At 39.7% G+C, this 19097-nt stretch overlaps 1 protein-coding gene across 2 annotated transcripts in view; it reads right to left on the bottom strand.

Moving 5' to 3' along the window:
- The window catches only part of LOC130914406 (CUGBP Elav-like family member 3), a 68160-nt gene that overhangs the window by 20337 nt on the left and 28726 nt on the right, over nucleotides 1–19097 (bottom strand). The gene's annotated exons all lie outside the window — the stretch shown is intronic.

Genomic DNA, 19097 nt, shown 5'->3' with positions numbered 1-19097 from the left:
GACAACATCTCTCGTCTGCTTACTGGTCTGTTTTTTAACTTAATTATAGAAAGTTGAGCGAAATCATACAAGGTGTGCAAGCGGTGCTGTAAAATTATTGTGATACTTTGTACCCACCCAACGGTCGAGAAACGGATATAGAAACAACTAAAGGAGCACTCAGAGATAGTGCAGACTTCAGCCTCAGCAGCCAAATTCAAAGCATCACCATATTTGGTGAAGCTGGCACTCCCTTTCCTCATGCCCCAAAATGTTGTCACTCTTTCTCATTGATTCATATCACCTAACACCTACCAAAATTGACTCACTTCTTCAGTGTCATAATAAAAATATAACCTGCTAATTTTTATGGTAATCCCTTTCTTCATACTTGCCTTATTTTGAACTGGAACAAACAGACAAAGAGAGACATACCGTAATTTTCGGACTATAAACTGCTACGTTTTTCGTCTCATTTTGAAACCCGCGGTTTATAATCCAGTGTGGCTTATTTGTTGATTTATTTGGATTAATGGATAACACTTTATTTGACAGCGGCGTCATCAGACGGTCATAAGACCGTCATAATTGTGAAATGACACTATCATGGGCATTAATGAATGCTTATGACAGATGTCATTAAGTATCATCCGCCATATAATGCCACTAACTCCATTTATGTCCATCTTGGATCTTTTACATATATTCAAAACCGAGATAATTTGCCGGAATGCACAAAGTTACAGCTGTCATAAGCATTCATTAATGCTCATGGCAGTGTGATATCATAATAGTGATGGTCTTATGACAGTTTTATGGCACTAGTGTTACAGAATACCAGAGCTAAAGATTAATGAAACAACTGGGAGAGTAACTGAAGAAATAATTAGCACAGAACATGCATTTTAATTGTTATTTACATCTGTAGCACTGCAATGCATGCTAGGAGGCATGTCAAATTTGGTGGGTGGAGGCTTACAGTCAGGTGCGCCTTATGGTACAAAAATTGCGGTACATATAGAACTGAATACATAACCTCCACCTTCTGTAGGTTTTTACCTACTTACAGTGGCTTATCCTCACAAGGGTATTGGGGGAATAGGAGCCTATCCTAGCTAAGAATGGGCAGGAGGCAGAGTACACCCTGAACTGTTGGCCTGCCTCAAACAGACTACCATGCATGTTTTTGGGATGTGGGAGGAAGCTGGAGTATGCAGAGAAAACCCAGGCAGGCACGTGAAGAACATGCAAACTCCACACAGGAAGGCCAGAGTAAAGAACCACAAATTTTGACTACCATGTTTTGCTATTTAAGATTCCAGCATTTCTTATACGGTTTTTGTTGTGGTATATTCAGGATTGATACAAAGGTGTAGTATAAAAGATTGGTAATTGTGACAACACTAATTAGCTCCAAATTTACTCATAATAAATTGGAAAAAGACAAATAAATTGATAATAAATTGAATTGAGTTATTTCCGTATGAGCGGTCTTAACCTTGGATAAATCACAGTTGGCATTTATTACTTATGAATTTTGACCAAGGATGTTTTACACACAACCTTTTTTTCCTCTTTCTCTGTCACACGCACACACAAACACACCCACGCACAATCACAGTGGAGTACCGCGGGGGATTGAGAAGTGACGAGATTAAGAATGAAGGCCAGATGATCTGGATTACAGGGCAACTACGGATTAGATGAGGGCCAAGAGTAGGTTGAGATAGAGAGAAGACAAGAAGGGAAGGAGGGGCTGAGGATGAAGTGACAAGTGTGGGAAGCTGACGGCCACAGTCGTCCAAATTTTAGAAATTAAAAAAAAAAAAAAAATACAAAGCTAGAGAAGAAGGGAGAGGCCTGGGGGACCCTGGCTGACTTTGGAGCAACATAAAGGGCAGATGGAAGGCCAAGAGGAACACAGGCAGTGAATGGGACCGCTGGAGAGGAGAGCAGGAGGAGGAGAAAAAAGCGGGCATAGCATAGACGGAGAGATGGAGTGTGGGAGGATGAAAGCAAAGCTGGCGCTGGAGAGGATGATTCAAAAAGAGAGGGAGAGAGAGAGAGATTGGACGGGAGGAGGCAAGCGTGATTCAGTCGTGACTCGCTCTGTCTAAAAAATGTCACGACTACTGAGATCCATCGCCCTGGATTTATTATGCATGCATGCACACACATGTTCTGCATAGCCCTTCAGCACACGCACACCCAGAACGGGAAGGAGCGCAAAACACACACACACAAACAGACACGCGCACGCACACAGTGCTTAGTCATAGCACTGAGGCAATGAGACAGAGTGTTAATGCCACAGGGATGTTGGAGTGGGGGAAGAGAAGGGCTGCGGGAGTGATAGCGATGAAAGAAAAGTCAAGAAATGTGAGAAAAATCCCTGGGAGAGGAAAGACAAGGTAAGAGAGATTTGGGGAAAAAAAGGACAATATTGATTCCGAGCAGAGTAAAAAGAACAACAACAGCGTTCGGCTGACACACCCTTTTTTTCAAATTGAGGCTATGATGGGACTGTTCAAGCATCTTCAATTCGGGTGTTGTCCCAAAGTCCATATTTCCACATCTGGCATCATTAACTCTCCCTCAGTATAACTTTTTCAGTGCCATTGATGCCAATAGGCATCCAAGATTGAGGACAGGGAAGATTAGGGTATGAGACAAGAGGGTAAGGGTGACATCTTAACCCATTGACGATGATAATGGTTCAATCAATTTTGACTGGGAGGGGCTGTAAGCAAATGATCGCCAAAGAGGCAACATAATGATAGAGAAGTATGAGATATGAATACATAGAGTATTTAATATGCAGTCAATGCCTATATTATCCACTATGCTGTCAACACAGCACAATGAAAATATCTTCACTGTCCAATAAAATGCCAGTTTATGACATTTTCCCATAATTACACTATCCACATTCACATCAATGTCTTGTAAAAAGTCCACAGAGAAACTACCCATGAAAACGTGTAATTACATTATGTTTTAAAACTGTCTTTCACGATAGTAAAGGACGGGCACTTTACCAACCCTTCAACATTTAAGGGATTAAAAATTAACGTGTTTTATCAGGAAGGGCAAAAATGTGTCAAACAAAAAAAAGTGTTGCAGTAATAGTGCAACTATTAAACTATTATACAAGTTGCCAATATAGCTCTGCAAAAACCTTCCTGTTGTCTCACTATTAAGGGTCTATAGGATGTTGTCAAAGAGCTAGTCTTTTACCATGATTTTGTTTATGTTATTTGATAGTCTTCAAATATTTCTTTTATGAGTTAGCAATGTCAAAATATTACATTAAAAGTCCCATGCCATTTCCCCCTCCTAATACTGCAAAGGCCAAAATGGGTTCGCGACATGGTTAAGTTTGACATGTGTGGTTTGTCTATTGATTGCAATAGACTTTGAAAGGCAAACTGCCATTACAAATGGATCTGATTTCACTGTCGTAAAAAGTGACTCATTGTTTAAGTACCTTACTAATAAACTCAAGCCAACTTTGTAGGGATTGGGTTGGGCAGTGGCGTTGCTAGGTTCTATTGGGGCTCCAAGCAAGAAATCCCTGGCCCCCCCATGCCACTTGCACAAGCCGCAAAAATGTGTTTTTTCCGTACAGAAATGCACAATAAATAGGTAAATAATGTGGCCACATCAAAAGACAAATAAAAGTTGGACGTCAATATATAAAACACTTTAAGAATATAAATAATTAACATCAATCAAAATAGTAACAAATTTGGCTTGGCGAGTGCAAAATTCAGAGTGACTAAAACTTATGTTTACAAGCCTTGGCTTTTGCAAAAGCAGTCACAATGTTCTCTTCGGAGTCCGCACGTTACATATTCATCGTTACGCATAGGTTTTCGATACAAAATGCAATTTATTTATATTATTCTATGCTAGAATTATCATCATTATAAATTGACGAACAGTCTGTCTATCTAGACACTTAACAGAGTTATGTTGTATTTCTGCTGATAGAAATTAATGCAAAACTAAAACAAAATTAAAATAAAATAAAACAAAATAAAATAAAATAAAACAAAACAAAACAAAAATTAATGCTATGTCCTGTTTTCACATCATTCATCCTCGCCTAATTGTGAGGTTAGCTAGCTGTGTTAGCTTTCATGGAGTGCGTGATACTAAGACACACTCCCTGAAGTTTCACTTTTCACAAAATACGTAAAGTGCAGGTTGCTACGGCAACTGGGGCGGAGCCCTGCAAGAGGGGGGTTTGCTGCTGTGGTATCATTTCAAACGGCCGATTCTTGTCACTTCTGTGGAGTACATTTGGCTTGGGTCGCCGTCATTGGCCGGGGCACCAAGCAACTGGCCAGCTTGCATATCTGCTAGTCCCTCCTCTTGGGTGTAGGGAAGCGCATTTAGAGAAGCCACTGTCTAGTTGGAATAGATCAATTATCGCTTAATCTGTCCATCCTAAATGAGCTGGGCGGAAACAAGAACAAGAAAATAAAGTCCTTTCATCCCGCTTTGACTCTGTGTTGTTCAGCTATGTTCATTCTCCTTTAAGAAAGCAGTCAGTGTGCCTACATATGAAGTCACGTGGTTATCAGGAAATCAAACAAAGGGAAGCCCGGTAGGCTAATGCTAGCGGATAACGCTACAAGCAAACGTGATGGAGTCAGGCTTATGGGAGGTTTGCCAAAGTTTCACCCGACATTAAGTAGACTGTTGGCGGCCTCCAGACGGGCTTTTACCCGGCGTCCTCCCTGGTTCTCACGATTTCAGGAAAGGGTGCTTTCAGTGCTTTCTACTAATAGCCAGGCCACAGGCTAACGCTAGCAGCTAACGCTACAAATGAACTTGATGGGAGTCGAATAGTGGCTCTAACCTTGTCGAAACGGTTGAACTTAATAAGCGGATTGGGCACAGACGGCATTTAGCAATCAGTATGTCGCGTTATTTTGTATCTCTGTGTGTGAGATTTCTCTGATAGCTTTTATGATGGTAAACCATTCAGCATAAAGTATAATCCACAGTGAAGCCTATTATGTGACTATTTAATGGCCACAGCTATTTTTCTGTATGTGCTTGCTTTATTCAGTGTCATTACTGCCATCATAAAATCTTAAATGTTTCATTGGCATAAGAGCAATATAGCTTTAATGTGGTTGTGTCCATGTGGACAGTGCATCTGTGCGTGCATGTATTAAAAAATACTCTGGGAAAAAAAACCTGAAACCATAAAGTAAACACTTGTGTTGAGTAATTATGTCACAGCAGCCATGAACAATAAGTTGTCTGTTTGAAGTTTACTGGTCAAGCTGTAAGTCATTTGTGTTACAATGACATGTTTGCACAGTCGTCGTATTGATTTTTATAATGTTGTACATTTTTCAAGTCATACAAGCTGTTATAGATGTTCATACTTGAATTCTTATTGTTTACAAGGAATTTCTATATACCTAATGTTTAGACTGCATGTACAATTGTTAAATATGTTAAATTGAAAGCTGGTAAATAAATCAACGAGAAACTGTTAATTTCTATTACATGTATTGATTCAGATTTTCAAATTATGTAACACTTATCATCATTTATCGTTATCGAGTTAAATCTGCTCAGTTTACCGTGATACGTACTTAAGGCTATATCGCCCAGCTCTACATCCTGATACTTTGTTTTACCGTCAAGCAAAACATGCGATAATGTAACCATAATGTTGTGATTCCCAATACTATTCCATACCCAAAATGCATTCAAACAGTGGCGGCCATAATGTGATTTGTAGTACTGCCGCTTGAATTAGCTGCGCTGTGAATCAATGGGGAGTTACAAAATAAAAAAACAAAAGGGAGGACATAAAACAGAGGATACGATTGGAAGAAGGGCGGGAGTGGAAAGAGCCAACAGGGAGGCGTTGAGAGAGAAGAGAGAAAGGTCCCAGTGGGGTGTTAAGGCAATGTAATGAAGCTGGTAATTGAGGAGGGGGCAGCGCCAGGAGAGACTGATCCATACATTTGATTAATCAGCTCTCAGCTGTCACCGCAAGCTATTGATCTAAGGCAAGGCCATCACAGGTGCAAACACGAAGTTCGCCTCAACACACACATATACACACACACACACATGATGTCAGAAAAGCAAAGGATGATGCACATTTTTAACCTCACACCTTTATTGACTGGAGCTGTCAGCTTAAACATAAACTTACAGAAATATACACACACACGTGCAACCCCCCCCCCCCCCCCCAGTTTCCAGTGACCTTGGATTCCCACTTCTCTCCATCCATTCATTCATTCATCCATCCATTCATTCATCCATCATTTCCGAGTCCTGCTCTTATTGCTGTCCATCCACGTTGCTATCCATCTTGCCCTATCAAGTCATTGATCAGTCACGTCTTGTTCATTGATTTGGGGATGTGTTGTAGAGGAGGCTGATTGTTGCCAGATTTGTGTCCACTAACCTTCCTTCTATCCTTCAATCTATCCATCACCACTTCCATTTCTCCCTTCATTAAGTCTATTGAAGCGTGACTGTGAAACAGGCTGAACGGGGGCAACCTGATCCATCAGTTCTTATTATGCATAATTTTTACTCAAACTGACATCTCAGTTTTGGGATATAATAACTACAGTAAAAATGGACATCAGGCGCTTCTCCGGAGACAAAACAATAGCATCGGAAAATCGTCAAGGCAACCAGCTGGTCGCCATGGCAATTGTATGACGGCACACCGAGGGTAGGTAAACAAGGATGCTGGTTGCCAAGGGCGACTGCTGCGATCTTCTGGTAAACAAAGAATTTGTGCCGGGAAGAGCCTTGCCGCCTTCGTGCTTGTCCTACCTTGTAAAAATATTGCATCAATGTCAAATATTCAATGAGTGAAAATGGCTGAATAGGAGAAGGGAGACATTATTGAATGGGTGAGGATTGATCCATACAACTCTGGGCGTAGTTATTTTCAATATCATGATAGAAGAGGATTTTCACTCTCAAAAAGAAATATTTAATTTATTCGAAACAGGGCAGTCATTAGAGGAAATGCTAATGTATATCCTTAACAGTAACAGTATTGAGTCTAAATTGTTTACGTCAAACTCATGTTATTATTTTTGGTCCAGAAAATCATATCAAATTGTACTAGCGATAGCCCATTAACACTTAGTGAATGTACTGCTAATAATGAATACTAGTATCTAGTAGGGATGTCCCGATCCAGGTTTTTGCACTTCCAATCCAATACCGATATTGTTTTGCACTTCCGATCCGATACCGATACCGGCCTATCTGAGCATGTGTTAAGGTTTAAAGTTATTTAGCCTCCTTACTTAGTTGTCAGACTCATGTTGAAAAAGGTTTTAGTACTCTTGATAACAACTAGCCAGCTGAATTAGGTGAGTTCGAATAACACACAACGGTTGGTAACAAGAAACTGACCTGTTTATTCAGTGACAAACACAAAACATTATAAATAACAAACAGAAATGGCATAGTCAGTCAGTAAAATGTGCAAATAATATTGTAAACTGTCTTAAAAAAGCAAAACACACAAACAACCTCAGTGGAAAATCCCCCCAAGCTATTAGATGCTTTTAATGTTTCGTGCATTAGTTACAATAATTGTATAAAAAGCCTCTCAGGTTTAAATAAACGACTATTTCAGTATCAAGTTAACATTTTAAAACAGTAAATAAAATACTCAAGTCCCCATTCTGTATCAGCAGCTTTAAACTACATTCAATTCATTTAATTTTGCGAATCAACTGTTAAAGGTGATAAAATTGCTCCCGTTATTCCATAATTTCCCTTCCGTCTACTTTCGACAAGTTTTAAAACTGTTTTGAAGATAGATTCAAGTCAAGATTTAGCCGATTTAGGAGTATTTTAGATAAAAAGTTAATTAGGTTCGCTTGGAAGGTTCACAACAGCCTACCAGGGAAGTCTCCTGCTTTAAGATGGCGGCTGTTTACTAACGCATCTAGTTTTCCATACTTCAATGTTGCTAACGCCGTCGAGTCTGTCATCTTGCATCTAGTTCTATATACATATGATATCTATTATCTACAGTAAAACGATGTTGACGTAGTTTGTAGCGGCTGTCAGCAGCAGTCAGGTATTCTTGTGGTTTTTTATCCAGCGGCATGAGTTGAGCTAAAGCCATGAGTCGAGCATTGGCATTGCCCGGGTCCATGACAAGCATGATGTTTACTCTCGGGACCCAATGCGGTCCATTTCTCATTGGGTCCCGAAGACCGCGCTGTGTATTAGTTCCGCTTTACTTGACAATCAATTCAATAATCGGAATTTGGAATTTTGTGAATCGTTCTCGACTCTTCCACGGCCGAATCGCTCTAGAATGTAATGACGGCTGGGCATGTTGTACCGTGGTTCTAAGTGTTGGATGGTGCGTCTTTACTCACGAGAGATAATGGCTCGTCATCCAGAATGAATTCTTCGGCAATGACTCTTGTTATTCCGTGGGCTTTGGGACTGTCGAGTGCCAGTTTGTCACGCATAGCAAAAGTTTCTGCCAGTGTTAGTTGCTTAGGACCTTTCTTTTTGTCTTCGGTTTTCTTGACATACTCCTCATATTGTTTGTGGTGGTATTTCGCTAAATGCTTGATTAGGTTGGTTGTATTAAAACTTCTTACAGCTTTACCACCACGCTTGACTTTATTGTGGCATATGTTGCACTCTGCCTCTTCGTCTTTGTCATCCTTTAAGGTGAAATGATCCCACACAGCTGACATTTTTACCGATAAAGTCTCTCGGTAAATTGAGAGACGGTAATGTAGTATGTTGAAGGTGTGCCGTAAAATGCGGACCGGATTTTAGGGAAACCGAAGCAAAAACTGGAATGGATAATGTAAATCGGTCCGGACCGGACTTTCAAAAAAAAACTGGACCGGAAGTCTGGATCGGAATTTTTCTGTGTCGGCCTATCCGATACCGATGCGCATTTTTTTTGCCCATATCGGCGTCCGATCTGATCCAAGTATCGGATCGGGACATCTCTAGTATCTAGGGGCGTTACTTGAGACTGCAAGTACCCTCTCTTTTTTTGTTGTAACTATTAGCAATCATGCTGGAATTCTCCTCAGCCTGATTTACACTTCCCCTTCTCAAAATGGACAAACGAACAATGGAAAATAGGAACCCTTAATACACATGACATATCAGTTATTTGCTCCTAAATATAAAGACCTTAATCTTTTGTGCGGAAACAATGTGGCTGTAATGAAAGAATTGAAGACAAGCAGATATTTGCTGTGAACCGTTTATATCAAAGTAAATCAGAATGTATCAAATTGAGCTTGAATGAGCGTGTTCTGCACACATTGTTTCGGCTCCAACTCCAACACAGATTGTTCATCGTTTTAAAATTGGATTTTCATTGAGTGACATTCTCGTTTTGGGGTGTTTGGAGAACATTATATTTTATACTTCTATGATGATCTACATGAGATCTACAATGCTGAGTGTTATAGGGTGTTTTACTATTTCTGAAATAATACGGATAATAGAGTGGTTAACTTGCATGCAACTTAACATTATTAAATGTTGTTTTTGATATTGTCTGTAAAGTTCGATAACACAAAAAAATTCAGTATAATTGATCTCAACGGGAATTTTTCCTCTGTCTAACAGAACAGATTGCATTCATCTTTGGCTTGGCTGTCAAGTATCGTGCCTGCATGTCAGACACTCTGTACTCCATCTTTCTTTCCATTACAGCATACACGTGAACAGCCACGCGCTCCTTTCAAGTCCGATTACCCTCTCATTACTCACGTTCCAATTAAGACTTAATTAACAGTAACCATCTGCATACGACGAGGCGCTCTGTAGCGTAGATTTGTAATGCGGCCTTGCATCAGAGTGGGATAGGAAATTGGTATGTGAGCAGTGGCGTGCGGATGCATGAGATATATGTGATATACGACGACCACTCAAGAGTTGGCACGTCCTCACACATACACGCATGAGTGAGGGCCTGCATGCAAACGCACTTCCAATTGCATGCTGTGCCTCCAACTTAACTGTATCCACACTTGCAGGACAGTACTCATACAGTACATACTTTTCCTCCCCATTTTTTTTGCACACACAGAAACACATCCTCTACACATACAGTTAATCTTACTCCCTGCAGTAATGCAGAGAGGATTGTGCCAGGATTAGGGGATATTAAATCCTTGGATTATCCAATCAAATCGTATTCTACTCCCTCCCCCACGTACACAAAATCAGCGGAACGAACCATTGCCCCACAAACGGGAGAGGAGGGGGTCGTGTGAGTACAGTGTGTACACGGGCTATTTGGAACATGGATTAAATTACAGTGTTAAATCATTTGCATATTTGCATTCATTGTGTTTTGCTACGAAAACGCTGGAGGGCAATATCCTCCTGTAAAAATGAATGATGAAACTGATTACACTGCACAGCATGATATCCGACAATTATTTTTGTGCATATGTTAAGTCCACGGCCTCTTCCTTTTAATATCCTCTCAGCACACTTTCACATGTCCCTCTTTCAGAGTATTTTTCTCCTGCATTATTTTTTTCCCTCACTTCCCAAGCTTTCATTCCCACTTTCTACCCTAAAGCCTCCTAATCTCTGCCTCATGGTGACACTGCTATCCCTGCATTTTCTTTCCCTCTTTTCCAGCCATTCTCTCTATTTTTGTATCACAATTACCTCCTCTTCTCCAGCTCATTTCCTCACTGTGATTGTGAGCGTGCCTAGCAGCCCTACAAATTCATTATGTGGAGCCATGTGAATTGGACAAAACCAAACTCAGGCACAGGCAGGCTATCGCGTCGTCTGCCTGTTTGCATCACAACAACACGAAAAAGAATAGGAAATAATACAACCTCAACAAAGCAATTTCCCCCAAAAAAAACCTCTGATTTGGTTGTTTTTAACTTATCCGGTCAGATTCAACATCATGTTAAATGGGAGTCTGTACTAGACATGTGCCAATTACCAGTTTCAAGGTATATCGTAGAATGAAAACATCTAGGTTTTCAAAACCGCAAAAAAATTCTGTCATACCGTCCCTAAGGTATTAGCTATTTTTTATGTCCCAAAAATGCATGTAGAATCCCTCGCTTGCAGCTGTAAGGCTCAACTCTGCCCCACCGGTTGTTGCTCAGTGTCATTGAGTCAGCTGTGCTACACAATGGCTGGAGGAAGTAAAACTCCTGAACTTTTTCCCCAATCGAAGAAAACGAAATCGCTGGTATGGGAATATGTCGGCTACAGAAAAGTTACAGCTTAGAAGAGGAGGCAATTCCTCCAATATGATTTCATATTTACAGTATACAAGATTAGTAAACACCATCATGAACGTTTCCCACCAGCTACAAGGGTTAACTCCAGCGTGTTTAGTTTGTCTAGCGGTCATAAAACATGAGGTATCCTTTTCTCTCTGGCAACTGTCTGTATAATGTAAACATGATATGAGTCATATACACGTGCTTTCTATGGAAAATAATTATTTTTGTTCTGATAGTAATAATGTTGAGCTGTGGCTGTGGATTTAGGCACACCTAAAGGACTGCATTTATTTTGTTTCGAATATATATATATTTTTTTTTTAATTTGAACTTAACATTATACTTATGTCCCAATTTGCTAATATGTTTTGAAAAATAAATATCCTGTGCAGTACAAAAATGTTTTTTCTTGTTTGTTTTTTTAACCCAGATATCTCACTGTAACACATTTTAAAGCTGTAATTGCAATACCGTGAAATCGTGATATTTTGGCTTAAGGTTATCAAACCGTCAGAATATCATACCGGCACATGCCTAGTCTGTACCAAGGTTGTCATCGTTAACAAAAACGAATGAAATATCAAAAAACCTATTTAAAAAAGAAACATTTTCATTAACTAAGATAATTTAAAGAAACAAATATGAAGTGAAACCGTTTTCGAATTTCATCTCCAGAAGCAATATTTATATGAAAAAATGACAAAATTCAAAAGGCCTGAGTATTTTTTTTTTCTTTTTGAATGCTGCACCTCAAATTACCCAAGTCATGAAACACGAATACAAAAATAAATGAAAACTAAAATTTCAAGAAAAATGAAAATTAATTGTAAAAGTAGTATATTTACTCTAAAAAAACAATTAAAACTAACTGAATTAGAAGGAAACATTCTAAATTGCATAAAACTAATAAAACTGTATTATAAAACTATCATGAAAAATCCAAAATTATTAGAACTGTGGTTGCTATGCCCCTTTTAATGCTTAATGAGCCCCCAAATCAAGTTCAGATGTTCTTTCTTGACATGTTTGGTCATATTCCTCGCAAGTGTTTGGGAGATTTGGTAACGATCTGCTAAATTTGTGGCGGATGTTCCTAATTCTTTAATTATTTGTATTTACCATTGATATACAGTATGTTGTGACTTTATTTATTCAAATATTGAATTAATCTTCATATTTTTGCATTCTGCCATCTGTTGATCTTATAATTGTTTGGCCTTGTTTTGAAAATATTCATCAAAAGCAAAGAAGATGATGTGAATGTGAATCCAAAACGTGTGTGTGTGTGTGTGGGCTAAAACTCCAGAGATGTGGCGTGCAACACAGCGCCTCTGCGAAGGCATTCCGCGTACAGCGTTGCTGTTTACACGGCTCCTTCACAGCTGGATGAAAACAGCGAGATGTGAAGGTAGAGCGGCTCCTCTCCCGGCCCCTCCTCTTCCTCCTCTCTCTATCTCTCATCACATTCGGCTTTGCATCCCATGGGTTACCTAGCAACCTGGCATCTCGCTCAGCCCCGTCGCCTGGCAACCGGGACCTGCTTGCATGATATAACCTCCCCCAGCCATACTCTGATCCCCTCTGTCTTCTCCCTACCATTTTTCACACCTGAGGAGTAAGCAACTGCACTCCATTCTTTATCTGGCGGTTAACCCTTAATCAGTCTCTCCACTGGAGCATGCCAACGTAGTCTCTGCTCCCCCTTCTCCTTTTCTTCATGTCACCCTTCATAATAATGTCGTGAAACCATGCATATAGCAGAACTAACCACCTTGTTGATTTGTATAATATGACGCTGTTTTTGTGAGAGCGTCCCACATGAGGCGAGCGAAGCACTCAGTGAAATTTGATCCTTCGGATTTAGCGGCACATAATCCAACAGGACTATAGCGGATAAATGTTAGACCTATGCACTTGGACCTTCTTTCTATTTTGGGGGAATGTAAGTCCTTTGGGAAATGAGCCGTAGAATTAAAAAGGCTGCTCAAATCCATACAAATTTATGATTGCAAAAAAAAAAAAAAAAAAAAAAGAAGAATGAGATTAAATTCAGGGGACAGCCGGTGACACGTTTGGGAAGTTTAAAAAGCGGAAAGAGTACAGAATAATGTTGAATTTGTAATATTGTCTTGTCATGTTCAATTTATATCATTCGGGAGACAAGAGTGCAGGATCAGGTGCAAGCTCCTTTGTGGTCTAGTACATGTTAATGACTATGACCGATTTCTAAATGAGGGAAATTGACTGGGTTTAGTCTGCAAAAGTCTGCTTGTATTAAAACGACTGCAAGAATGCCTTTGAAAATCACTCAATCCTTTTAAAGATTTTACCATTACAACCACCTAAAGATTAATAAACAAAGTTTTTTTGTTTTGTTTTTTTAAATGGGGCAAAACTTTTGTCCACTCATTTGTCGTCTTAAAAAATATATATATATATATCTCGATATTTTCTTTTGAACGTGAGCGCAAATGTTCAATCCAAGTCAAAGCCAAATACGACATCCCAAGTAATTTAATTGAACTTGGCTATTTCAGTGAAGAATGGCAAAACCAAATAAATAAATAAGGAACAGTTTCCCTCAATTGGTTCATGAAAAAATGCTCAGTTTCAATTATTTGAATTATCTATTTCAATTATTATCACTTATTTGAACTTTATCGACACTAGGGATGCCCCCGATCCGATCATGTGATCGGAAATCACGCCATTTTTCAGAGGATCGGAATTGGGTGAAAAGGATTGGGTTTGGGTTGTTAATTAAAAAAATAAAAAATAAAAAAATTAAATAAATAAATAAATAAATGTTTCTCAGTATCATGCTCGCACAGCCTCCAACTCCTGCTGCTTTTCTTGCTCACCATGCAGCTGGTTGCTAAAGTTAACGATGAGTGACAGATTTGAAAGCTTTGATCATGCCAGAAAAGCTTGGGAGCGCTAACTTGAAAGGTGACAAATTTATGAGCTTGTTAACAATCATTTTTATGAATTACAGTGGTACCTCTACATACAAAGTTAATTTGTTCCAGGACCTTATTTGTAAGTCGAAATGGTCGTATGTCGAGCAGGATTTTCCCATAACCATACATTATAATTCCATTAATTTGTTCCACAGCCAGAAAACCTACACAAAGTTCTTAATATATACTGATGTTAGTATTGCAAATATCAATTATAAAGAGAAAAACAAATAAATTATGAATAAAAATCTGAATAATAGTATAATAATAGTAATAATTATAATAATATCTGCAATATTGTAACAAACCGGGTTCTAATGTGGCAAATGTGTCTGCGTGGTGTACCTGAACGCATTGCGTGGCTGACTTGACGGAGCGAGCACTTTCATTTTGTTTACTTGCTGCGGGGGACACTAGGCGTGTTGTATTGCACAAGTTGATGGAATAAATGATTACAAACCGGACGAAGCTGGCAATTTCTTTGGCCATTTTACCGCAATAATAATTGCCACCTTAACTTATAAAGACTGGCGAACAAAGGAGGAACGCCAAGATATACAGTCTACGGCTGTATTGTTGAGCCATATCAAAGATGCACACCCCACACTCATATTTTTCTATCATATCCAGCATATCCATCTTTATGCCAATGGTAAGCATTCACCACCTGCTCTAACATTGTTGGAACCCATGTTGATTTGCCTTACAAGAAAATATGCCGTGCATCAGTCTTGTGGGAAACCAAAGAAACTGTGGTGCTGTCATAGATCGTCGTATTTAGAGCATGTCGTCGGATGTAGAAACAAATGGCATGTCAAATTTTACGTAGGATGTCGAAAAGATCGCGTGTCGAAGCGATCGTTTGTCGAGGTACCACTGTATTCTTGTTTAAAAATAATTCAGTCGGACAGTAGCATGTTTAAAATGACATGGGTTTTTTTTCGGTATCAGATCGGGACTCTGTATCGGCAGATTTTCAAAATGAAGTGACTCGGACTCAGGTGCAAAAATCGGTACATACCTAATGTATACGTTTTATACTCTGCAATACTCCCAGAAAAAGCGGGAGAAGTACTATAAACAGTACAGAATTGTAAAGTGTTCGGAACTTTTGTTGAAAAAATAAATAAAAAATACTTCTCTTCGGTATTGATTCGAGACTTGGTATTGGCAGATTCTTAAAATCAGGTGACTCGGACTTGGATGCAAAAATATGCAATTGGTACATCGCTATTCCAGTATATACTGTTCAATAGAGTCTAATTCCATATCACATTTTAAAATATACCGATTTTATGGAAACGGAGTAAATTTCAACATATTTGGTACATTGTGCAATAAAATGTAAATAGTATGAAATTATGTTTTTCTATCTGTTTATAATGTCCTGATTAGCACATTGTAACTTACAGCCAGTCATTTTCTGTTGTAATGCATTGGACATATATCGCCGTCTATGGCTGTTGATGATTTAATTAATACAAATACCTAAAGTGGAGCTAAGCCGACAGCTTTGTCTGGTAACATACTGTACTGACTTATACCGAAGCAGACCAAAGAGCACAGAAGTTTAAAAGTGTGTTCATTCACTTGGACAAGGCATTGTGCGAGATGACAGTGTGCACGGAAGGATAAAGCTGCAGCGAAAAGGCAATTATCCCGACAGCGGGCTGAAGTGTGCTAGGAGAGACGACCTCAGTGAAAGGGTCGCAGCCCAGGTGCAACCCAAGTCCTGTCATCCCCTCACTTGTCTAATCACACGAATACACACACTGGCGTCGCACACACACACCACCGCCTCTGACAGATGTCTCTGTCCAAAAGTGACAGAAGTGCGCCCAGACTCACCCCGGCCCCCACCACATCCCCGAGACCCTATTCTTACACACAGCACCCGCCTGGCCCTTCCTCCACGCTCATTATAGGAAACTTTTGTCTTGCTTCCTCCTTCTCTCTAACCCGACCACCCCTGCTCCTCCCAGTCTCACCCGAACCCCCCTTTCCAGTCTATATGCCACTATTCATGCCAAACCTCTTCATGACCCGCCCCTCCTGCCACCCTGCTCTTAACCCCCCTTCTTTTCATTCAGATGAATTCACACTTTCCATTCACGTTTCCTTGTACTGTATGGTCCTATATGTCCTCGTCTGTACAGACATTGATTACCGTTCGACTTATTTGTTTGTAACGCAAAGTCATACTAATATCTTTCTTCCGTCAACATCCAATGACTGAGAGCAAAGGTAATAAAATCACTGCTCCTGCATGCACACAAAAGTGTGAACGTCAGAATAGAAGTCAAAAGAGGACGGGATGCTGGCAAAGCGATTCAGTGTTTGGAGCTCAGTGCACTAAGGCTACTCAAGTGCAAATGCTGGGATTCAAAGACATCTGTCAAGGTTCTAACTCTTTATTTTAATGATATACAATATAACAGCAATGAGAGAAGCTCTTCTCTACCAAGGAGCATTAGGCCATGCAGAAAAGAAACTAAATAATGACACAAAATGGAGTAGATAAGAAGCATTCAAGTCATCATGAAAATATATATATATTTAATTTAGGGAGAATAAATTTTGTCATATGAGTATGTGTCTATTTAATGGGATGTCTCTAGAGACGGAGAGAGCAGCTGCTCAGAATGTTGAGTTCAGGGTCATGTGGGAATTTTGTCTCGTTAAAATGGCTTAACATCATGATCTTGTGAAAAAATAATAAATAATGATAATAATTGCTTAGATTTACTGTATTAAGGACTACTGCTTTTCAAGTGACCCAAGCTAATTCTTGTGATTTACAGTGGAATCTATTGTAATTTTCAGACTAAAAGCGCGCTACTTTTTTCCTCTGCGGCACACAGTATATAGTCCAGTGCACATGCTGATATCATTTGGTGTAAATGTCCCATATTTCAATGTGAACACCTGCGGTTTATAGTCCAGTGCTGCTTATATATGAACAAATACCAGTTTTCTTGTCAAATTTGGTGGATAATTCAAGAAATATTACAACAAAGACTCTTAGCATTATGCCAGCATTTTCACAACGTTGCCATTTTTAGTGCACAATTATGATTTTTATTTTTCAACAACTGCAAAAGCAATTTTGGAATTCAACTTTGTCCTTGTCACATTGTGAGTTTGTTTTAGTGTTCTTTGAGATCACCTCAACACATTACCTGCCATTGACGGTGAAATACGTCAAATCCATTGGACGGAAAAGAACATTCGGTAATTTTACTGCCATCACTCCCAATTCAAACGGATTGGACGTCTACTAACGGAAAACTAATTTGGGATTCAGAGCAGAAGGATTAAAAAAAGCACATGATTGGACGTCTATCATCGTCAGTGGCACGGAAAGAGTTAATTATGAGGGCAATTGCTGCCACACTGCGAAATAAGAGAAATGTTCAAAATAACTTCATAAATTGACAAATTTCACTTGAGGTTTTTTTTTTTTTTTTAATCATTCATATTTATGTATTTAACATGAAACTGAACTTTTTTGTGTGTATGTGTGTCAGCACTACGCTTGTGTATTGAAGCATGATTATATTTCCTGAGTTATACGACGACAATACGATAAAATAAATCTACTTTACCACAAATAAATAAATTTGGCTTAATTGAACATGCCGCATAAGAGACGAGGCTTGAAGGAGAGTTTTGATTGCCAAGGGTACATACGGCGCCAACGATGACAGCTGATTGCATTGTAACTCAACTGCTGAATACGTGAGTATGTAAAACAGGCCCATGCGAGTGTCTGTAGCAGTCTCGTATTTACCGAACTGTTTCATTTCACCTTGGAGCTACTTTAGGCCTCAACATTTGACAGACATACAACTGGAAGTGAACAATCATATCCTGGTAATCATGTATCTCACCACCGCGTGGAATTGATTTACCATAACGGTTGAGATACAAATGTTCCTCGTTGGGTGTATGTACAGTATGCATGTGAGTACAAGTGTGTCTGTGTGTGTCCTAAAGAGGCAGTTGCTCTCTGGGGTCATACTTTTATGGGGCTATGATTAGATTCTGCCTCATTTTTGTGGTGAAATATGAGGCAGGCCCCCTTTCTGTCTCCATGTTGCATGCACAAACACACTCACACGCACGCCAAAGACTTTTCTTTAAAACAAACAGGATAAATCCCAATCGGTCTTAGCTGTACACAAACACCCCCCGTCGCTTGCATACCCCCTCTTTATCACAATCTCTGGCTCCACCTCTTTCTTTCTACTCGCAACTCACACACACAGGCACACGAACACTTCATTCTACATTTGTCCCCTTCCCATCCCACACACAGTGGAGATAAAAATAGAGAATCAGAACGAAGGAAGGGGCGGGGGGAGCGATACACATCACAAACCCCATCAGGCGGGGAGAGATAGAGGCGGAGGAGAAGGAGGATGAGGAAGAAGAGGGGGAGAAAATGAAAGAGAGAGGCAAGAGAGGAAACATAGTCCTGTTCTAAATTGAAAGTGCAGCAGTAAGCAGTGAAGGGGAATAGTAAACAGTGCTGCTGACCACATAAATATGCTAAATTAGCCCACAAAGTCGCCCTAGTGGATAATTGCTCATCATAGCTTTGCCCCGTCGGGAGGCCGCCTGCCGGGCATCTTAGATTCCACATGGAAACACACGGAGAGCATACGCACTTCGCACACCCCCGAAACATTTGATGCACTTGGAGTGCAGGGGAGTCACTGAAGTTGAATATTCTCGAGTTCGAAACTTGGAGGTCAAACCATTGTAACAAAATGTGAGAAAATCTACAAACGCTTCAGCTCAGTAGCATCGAAAGTATGTACTCCACAAGTGTGTTCTGTTTGTCTTTTGTTTTCGTTGGGGGGGAAGCTACACACAGAAGCAAACT

The sequence above is a fragment of the Corythoichthys intestinalis genome, chromosome 4 (assembly GCF_030265065.1).
Source record: "Corythoichthys intestinalis isolate RoL2023-P3 chromosome 4, ASM3026506v1, whole genome shotgun sequence".
Taxonomy (NCBI): domain Eukaryota; kingdom Metazoa; phylum Chordata; class Actinopteri; order Syngnathiformes; family Syngnathidae; genus Corythoichthys; species Corythoichthys intestinalis.
This window is presented reverse-complemented; position numbering and strand designations above follow the sequence as displayed.